This window comes from Diabrotica virgifera, chromosome 9 (genome assembly GCF_917563875.1).
Source record: "Diabrotica virgifera virgifera chromosome 9, PGI_DIABVI_V3a".
Taxonomy (NCBI): domain Eukaryota; kingdom Metazoa; phylum Arthropoda; class Insecta; order Coleoptera; family Chrysomelidae; genus Diabrotica; species Diabrotica virgifera.
In genome coordinates this window covers 160,742,126-160,750,435 of record NC_065451.1, presented here as the reverse complement: position 1 = coordinate 160,750,435, position 8,310 = coordinate 160,742,126, and positions in this window count along the sequence as shown.

The window sequence follows — 8,310 nt, the reverse complement described above, 5'->3', positions numbered from 1 at the left end:
TGAAATGTAAATAAAAAATGGTCAAAAAATGGGGCCTTAAATTACATTTTTTGGCGCATTTTTTTGCTAGTGCAAATTTGTCTAGATATAGCCTCCCCTATTGTAAAAATCACGAGCCGCCACTGATCTGGTATGTTTTGGTGTCTCAGCCAGTGACCAATCAGTTCTAAACACTGATAATAATATTTTATATATCGAACACGTTCTGTGATTGATGAACTCCTTAAATGGATTTTAACAAATGTTATACCTTTTAGAAAGGAATTCTTCATTAAAATTATTTGTAATTGAAGATATATAGCCAGTTAAAAGAAAATTATTTCCTTGTGGATTTTTTTAATACATCTCCCTCCACTTCGCAAACTTTTACGCACTTATAGTCCAGAAAGCCACTGCGCATCCGCTAGGAAAAATATTCTAATTCGGATTTTTTGCACAATCTTACTCAAAAAGGGCCCCTTTTAACAAATTTGCATGTTGCCAGGACCAAAAGTTGGTCAAAAATTTTTTAAATGTTTTTTTTTTTGTTTTTTTCCTAAAATTATTTTTTTTGCATGGAACAAAATTTTTTTAGGTTTTTTGGATCATTCCAATCAGAAAAGGTTTTTAGTGACTTTTCTCTAAAGTTGATACTTTTTGACATATAAGCGATTAAAAATTGAAAAATTGCGAAATTGGCCATTTTTAACCCTCAAAAACTATGTAAAAAACTGAAAATTTGAATGTTGCTAAGGTAGGTAAATATTCTTTAAACATCGATTGATGAAATCCCGAAGAGATTTTTGCAATACAATATTCAAAACTTCTTTATTTTTTAATTGCTAATCAAGCGTGCGCGACACTATTTCCCACCGTTGCATGTGTACATATGTTGCAAATGCAAGGAATAAATTCGTTAGCACTCGACCTGTATTCTCATTTAAAAAAATCATTGATTACGTCATCACGCCCAGATGGATGACGTCACTAATATACTATATATACCACAATATCATAACTTAAAAATAAAAATCGACATATTTCGGGATTTTTCCTTAAAGTTGACGGTTTACGAAATAACGAATTTATTCCTTTCATTTGCACCATAGTGTATACACATGCAACGGTGGAAAATAGTGTCGCGCACGCTTGATTATTAATTAAATAACAAAGGTGTTTTGAATATTGTATTGCAAAAAACTCTTCGGGATTTCATCAATCGATGTTTAAAGAATATCTACCTACCTTGGTAACATTCAAATTTTCAGTTTTTCACATAGTTTTTGAGGGTTAAAACTGGCCGATTTCGCAATTTTTCAATTTTTAATCGCTTATATGTCAAAAGCTATCAACTTTGGAGAAAAGTCACTAAATACCTTTTCTGATTGGAATGATCCAAAAAACCTAAAAAAAAAAAAACAAAAAAAAAACGTTTAACAAATTTTTGACCAACTTGTGGTCCTGGGAACATGCAAATTTGTTAAAAGGGGCCCTTTTTGAGTAAGATTGTGCAAAAAATCCGAATTAGAATATTTTTCCTAGCGGGTGCGCAGTGGCTTTCTGGACTATTAACGGTATTAAAATTTATCACATTGACCATTTTAATACGGGATTTATTAATAATTACCGGTCGGTGTCACTAATTCTGGTATATTTATTACTTTTACTTAGCTATTCGGGTTGCATTAATAGTAGCCGGTAATTATTAATAATTTCCATTTATTCAAACTTACCGTAACATACATATACATGCTTGTATATTTTCTAGATATTAAAAATGAATAATCATTTTCAATCTCGTTGCAACACGAAACTACAGCCGCATCATTATTCCAGTTCAATCAGAGAGTGCAGAAAACACCTCTATCGGTTTCGAAACTTATTAGTCTCTCATCAGGAGGCACATATGCTGCTCTCTCTGACCCAACTAGGACAATCCCCGGTGTGCAGTCACTGATTGCAACGAACGAAATGGTAGGGAAGCCCTTGCGGTAACTGCTATCAAAAAACTAACAGCCAAATAAAATAAAAGTTTTATGTGCTAGTTTTATGTGCTATTAGATTGAAAACTTAGTTTTTTGATAGCAGTTGCCGCTAGGGCATCCCTGCCATTTCGTTCGTTTCAATCCGTGACTGCACGCAGGGGTTTGTCCTAGTTGGGTCAGAGAGAGAGCAACATATGTGCCTCCTGATGAGAGACTAATAAAATAAGTTTCGAAACCGGTAGAGGTGCTTGCTACACTCTCTGATTGAACTGGAATAATGATGCGGCTGTAGTCGTGTTGCAACGAGATTGAAAATGATTATTCATTTTTTATTTACATGTTTACTCTGATTGGAGTACTAAGGGAACCATTCTCGTTGGAACTTTACCACGCTGAGCAGATGGGACGTGAATTATAAATTGTAAAATTCCCTCATCTTCCTTAGTCTCAGCAACCGATATGGCTTGCAAATTGTAGAAGCCTCGGAGGTGTTACCAGAGAAGGTTTTCATTGTTTTCAATCTGGTAAGATGTAGAGTAACATTTTTGGATATTGTTTTATGTGCTATTAGATTGAAAACTTAGTTTTTTTCTAGATATTGTTCGGAGCAACATCAACGACAACAGCTGATTCAAAAAATTTCGAGTCCAAAATGAGCACACAATGGTATTCCTGTACGGCGAAGTGCATAGTTTACAATGCTACTGCGCAGCAGTACTACTGCGACCAAAATAAAGGTCCTGATTGTTTAAACTGAACCAACAGAAGACTGTTGTAATAACTGTTGTATAAACAAACAAATAAACAATGAGTTGTTAAATCATTTCATTTTTATAAGTCGAATAGAATACGCCATTATAGAGTTCTATAAATTCCATGTTCCTTCTGATTACAGTGGCGGATCCAGAGTGAGGACACAGGGTCACGACCCCCTCCCTTAAACGAAAATAAATATCAATTCCGTAATCCTAAGAAAAAGGAAAAAAGTAAACAGAGCTGTCTAACAAAAAAAAAATATTAAGCCCACCCAAAAAATAATTGAAAGCCCCCTTCTCCTATTAGGGGTGGAAAGACTAAGTGACCTTGCATCAGAGAAAATTAATTAAATCACCCTCAAAATCAATGACCACCCCTCCCCCTCTCCCACCCGCCAAAAAATTCTGAATCCGCCACTGTCTGTGTATACGCTTATGCTCTAGTCACACCATAGTATAATGATAAGTTGAAGACAAATATAAATCAGCTCTAATCTTGAAACTACTGGCAACTATCTTGTGTAAGAGACTCTGTTTTCTTTATTCAAATTTGTCTTCAATTTACTATTATCTGACGAGTTTTCTAACTACAGCTAAACTGGAGCTGAGTCAGAATCAAGAATTTTGCAGAAACTACGCGACTGAATCCAAACCTAAACTGAATTTAAGAAAGTGTCAAATAATTGGAAGATAGCATAGGATATTTGATCCAAAATCCTGGAAACTACTGGAAAGCTACAATTAATTGAAAAGTTTCTGAGTCTCTGAGTCCACGATATCTCACAAAGTGAAGATGATTTACAATGTACCTATTCCAGTTTAATATAACCGCCAGAAAAATTAAAAAGTTTATTTTTCTAATAAATACAAAATGGAAATACAAAACCGAAGTGAAAGATCCACTCCTGATACACAGTAACATATTCCTGCAAGCCATGAACGTTAAATAAGAAGGGGATACTTTTAAAAATAGGAAAGGAAAATATTGAGATGCGCATTCGGAGAACGAAAGACAGAAGACGTTTGGGAGAGAAGAACCAACAGCTTTGTACAAAGAACGTACCATCACCACTATCACCAGTTTCGTCAAGCCATTCGTTACCAAACACTCTGATACATGCTTGTATATTTTTTAGATATTGTTCGGAGTAACATGAATGACAACAGCTGATTCAAAACAGAGGTGTAACCAGGATCCACAAGGAAAAGAAATTTTTTTTCTGTAGTTGGCTGTATACCATCAATGACAAAAATTGGAAAAATCCTTTGTAAAAGGTATAAATTTTTTTTATTAAAATCCCTTTAAGGGCTTCATCACAACAAAACGTTTTCGATTTTATAAAAAATCATCATCAGTCTTAGACCTAAAAGTAAGTATAACCCTTTAAATAAATGAAAAGTTGAGGTTTAAATTTTGACTAAGGTTAGAGCAAGTTGGTTATACTTACAGATTGGATGCCAGCTGAGCCACCAAAGAAATATTCGGATAAAAACCTTTTAAATATAATATTCACCTTTAGTGCATCCATATAAATATTATATTTAAAAGGTTTTTATTCGAATATTTTTTTATTGGCTCAGGTAGCATGCAATCTGTAAGTATAACCAACTTGCTTTAACCTTAGTCAAAATTTAAACATCAACTATTAATTCATTAAAACGGTTATACTTACTTTTAAGTCTAACACTGATGATGATTTTTTATAAAATCGAAAATGTTTTGTTGTGATGCAGCCCTCCAAGGGATTTATAATAAAAATTGTATAACTTTTACAAAGAATTTTTTCCAATTTTTGTAAGCAGGATGATCCTAGGGGAGGTTACAACTATTTGATGGTTTCTGGGGGTATGGAAAGACATGATAATTTTAACACACATAAAAAAATTAAGGAATTAACGCAGATCAAGAGAAAAAGAAAACCGGGAATACTAAAAGATATAGATGGGAAACTTGTGTTGAGTACTAACGAAAAATTAAAGAGATGGACAGATTACATAAATGAATTGTTCAAAGACAATAGAACAGAGCAGATGGAAGTCGAAGTAGAAGATGATACGGTTTTGAAGATATTAAAAGAAGAAATTAAATCGACATTAAAAAACAGCAAAAATGGTAAAGCAGTAGGTCCAGACCAAATCCCAGTAGAAAGCTTAAAATGTATAAATGATGAAACCTTAGACATTATCGTAGACTTGTTTAACACAGTGTACATAACAGGAAACATACCAAAACAATGGTTACTCTCAACCTTTTGTGCTATCCCTAAAAATACAAACGCTAAAGATTGCAGTGAATACAGAACAATATCATTAATAAGTCACATTCTCAAATTATTCTTGAAAATAATACATGGTCGTATAAACAAAAAACTAGAAGAAGGAATAGATGATAGTCAGTTTGGGTTCAGAAACGGACTAGGAACCAGAGAGGCGTTATTTGCTTTTAATGTGTTAGCTCAAAGATGCATGGACATGAATGTGGATGTGCATGTTTGTTACGTTGATTTTGAGAAGGCTTTTGACAAAGTAAGACATGAAAAATTAGTCCAAATTCTAAAGACAAAAAACATAGACAAAAGGGATTTACGAATAATAACAAACCTTTACTGGAATCAAAGAGCACAAATTGTAATAGATAACGAACCCAGTCCAGAAATTGAAATCAGGAGAGGAGTTCGGCAGGGATGTATTATGTCTCCATTACTCTTTAATGCATATAGTGAAGCCATTTTTGAAGAAGCATTGCTATCTCAAAGTGAAGGAATAATAATTAACGGAAGATCTATTAACAACATAAGATATGCAGATGACACCGTGATTATAGCAAGCTCTGCTGAACAACTCCAACTACTACTGAACAAAACAAACAATTTCTGTAAAGAATATGGACTAAAAATGAATATAAAAAAGACCAAATACATGATAATAACTAAGAAAACAAACATACAAACAAGCATACATTTGGGAAATGTACCGATAGAAAGGGTTGATAAGTACAAATACCTAGGAACCTGGATTTCAGAGAAAAATGATCAAACAACAGAAATAAGGACCAGGATAGAAATAGCAAGAAATGCGTTTGTAAAAATGAAAACAGTTCTCTGCAACAAAGACCTTAGCTTAGAACTGAGAGCAAGAGCTTTGAGATGCTACGTGTTCTCGATACTACAATATGAACTTGAAAGCTGGACATTAAAGCAAGAACACATACATAAGCTACAGTCATTTGAAATGTGGTGTTACAGAAGAATGCTTAGAATAGCATGGACACAGAGGAAAACGAACACGGAAGTACTGCGAGAAATGGGTAAAGAATGCGAAATAATAAACACAATAAAAATAAGAAAGTTACAATATCTGGGACACGTAATGAGGGGACCGCGATATGAAATGCTAAGACTGATAATACAGGGAAAGATAAGAGGCGGAAGGAGTATAGGAAGAAGGAGAGTGTCATAGTTAAAGAATTTAAGGGACTGGTTTAGATGCAGTTCTATAGAACTCTTTAGAGCAGCGGTGGATAGAGTAAAGATAGTGATGATGATATCCAACCTCCGATTAGGAGACGGCACTTGAAGAAGAAGAAGAAGGGGGTATGGAATAGTAATGGTGTTAAGTTTATAGTGCTCAAAGTACATCCAAATGGGGTGAGGTTATAACCATTGACATATTAAGCGTAGACTCAGCATACTCACCAAAAAAGCATAACGCGGAAACAGCATGGAAACAGTCGATCGGTATTCTATCTATCTCTTTTAACCAAGCGATCCCACGCATATGACAGACAAAGATGGCTAGACCATTCAATCATATGTCGGCGTTACACCTCGATGCATTGAGTGGCATATCCCTAGCCAAGTCTATCCTTAACATGTCTCTGGTTATAACCCACAAACCTCCCCCCTGGTTACGCCTATGATTCAAAATATTTCCAGTCCAAATTACGCACACAAAGGTTACCCTGTCGGCAGAAGTGCATAGTTTACAATGCTACTGCGATGGAGTACTACTGCGACCAAAATAAAGGTCTTGTTTGTTTAAACTGAACCAACAGAAAACTGTTGTAATAACTGATGTATAAACAAACAAATATACAAAGAGTTGTTAAATAATTTCCTTTTTATAAGTCGAATAGTATATGCCACTATAGAGTTCTATAAATTCCATGTTCCTTTTGATTACAGTGGCGGATCCAGAGGGGGGGGGGACACGGTCACGACCCCTCTCAAACGAAAATAAATATCAATTCAATAATCCTAAGAAAAAGGAAAAAATAAACAGAGCTGTCTAACAAAAAAAAATATTTACGCCCACCCAAAAAATAATTGAAAACCCACTTATCCTATTAGGGATGGTAAGACTAAGTGACCTTGCATCAGAGAATGTAATTAAATCACCCTCAAAATCAATGACCACCTCTCCTCCCTCCCCCTCCCGCCACAAAATTCTGAATCCGCCACTGTCTCTGTATACGTTTATGCTCTAGTCACACCATAGTATAATGATAAGTTGAAGACAAATATGAATTTATGAATTAGCTCTAATCTTGAAACTACTGGCAACTATCTTGTGTCAGAGATTCTATTTTCTTTATTCAAATTTGTCTTCAATTTACTATTATCTGACGAGTTTTCTAACTACAGCTAAACTGGAGCTGAGTCAGAATCAAGAATTTTGCAGAAACTACGCGACTGAATCCAAACCTAAACTGAATTTAAGAAAGTGTTAAATAATTGGAAGATAGGATAGGATATTTGATCCAAAATCTTGGAAACTACTGGAAAGCTACAATTAATTGAAAAATTTCTGAGTCTCTGAGTCATTTATTGTTCAACCTGATCATGGATGAAATAATAAAAAAGTAATAACTAAAAGGAGACCAAAGAAAAATAACTTAAAATAATGTGATATGCAGACGATATCTCACAAAGTGAAGATGATTTATTTTTCTAATAAATACAAAATGAAAAGCTCAAAACCGAAGTGAAAGATCCACTCCTGACACACAGTAACATATTCCTGCAAGCCATGAACGTTAAATAAGAAGGGGATACTTTTAAAAATAGGAAAGGAAAATATTGAGATGCGTATTCGGAGAACGAAAGACAGAAGACGTTTGGGAGAGAAGAACCAACGGCTTTGTACAAAGAACGTACCATCACCACTATCACCAGTTTCGTCAAGCTATTCGTTATCAAACACTCTGATACATGCTTGCATATTTTCTAGATATTGTTCGAAGTAACATCAATGACAACAGCTGATTCAAAACAGAGGTGTAACCAGGATCCACAAGGAAAATAATTTTTTTTTGTAGTTGGCTGTATACCATCAATCACAAAAATTGGAAAAAATCATTTGTAAAAGGTATAAAATTTTTATTAAAAATCCCTTTAAGGGTTACATCACAACAAAACGTTTTCGATTTTATAAAAAATCATCATCAGTGTTAGACCTAAAAGTAAGTATAACCGTTTTAATGAATGAAAAGTTGATGTTTAAATTTTGACTAAGGTTAAAGCAAGTTGGTAATAATATAATATCGTATGGCATTTTTGCCGGGGAGATCCTTTCGGATCCTTCTTCTTCAG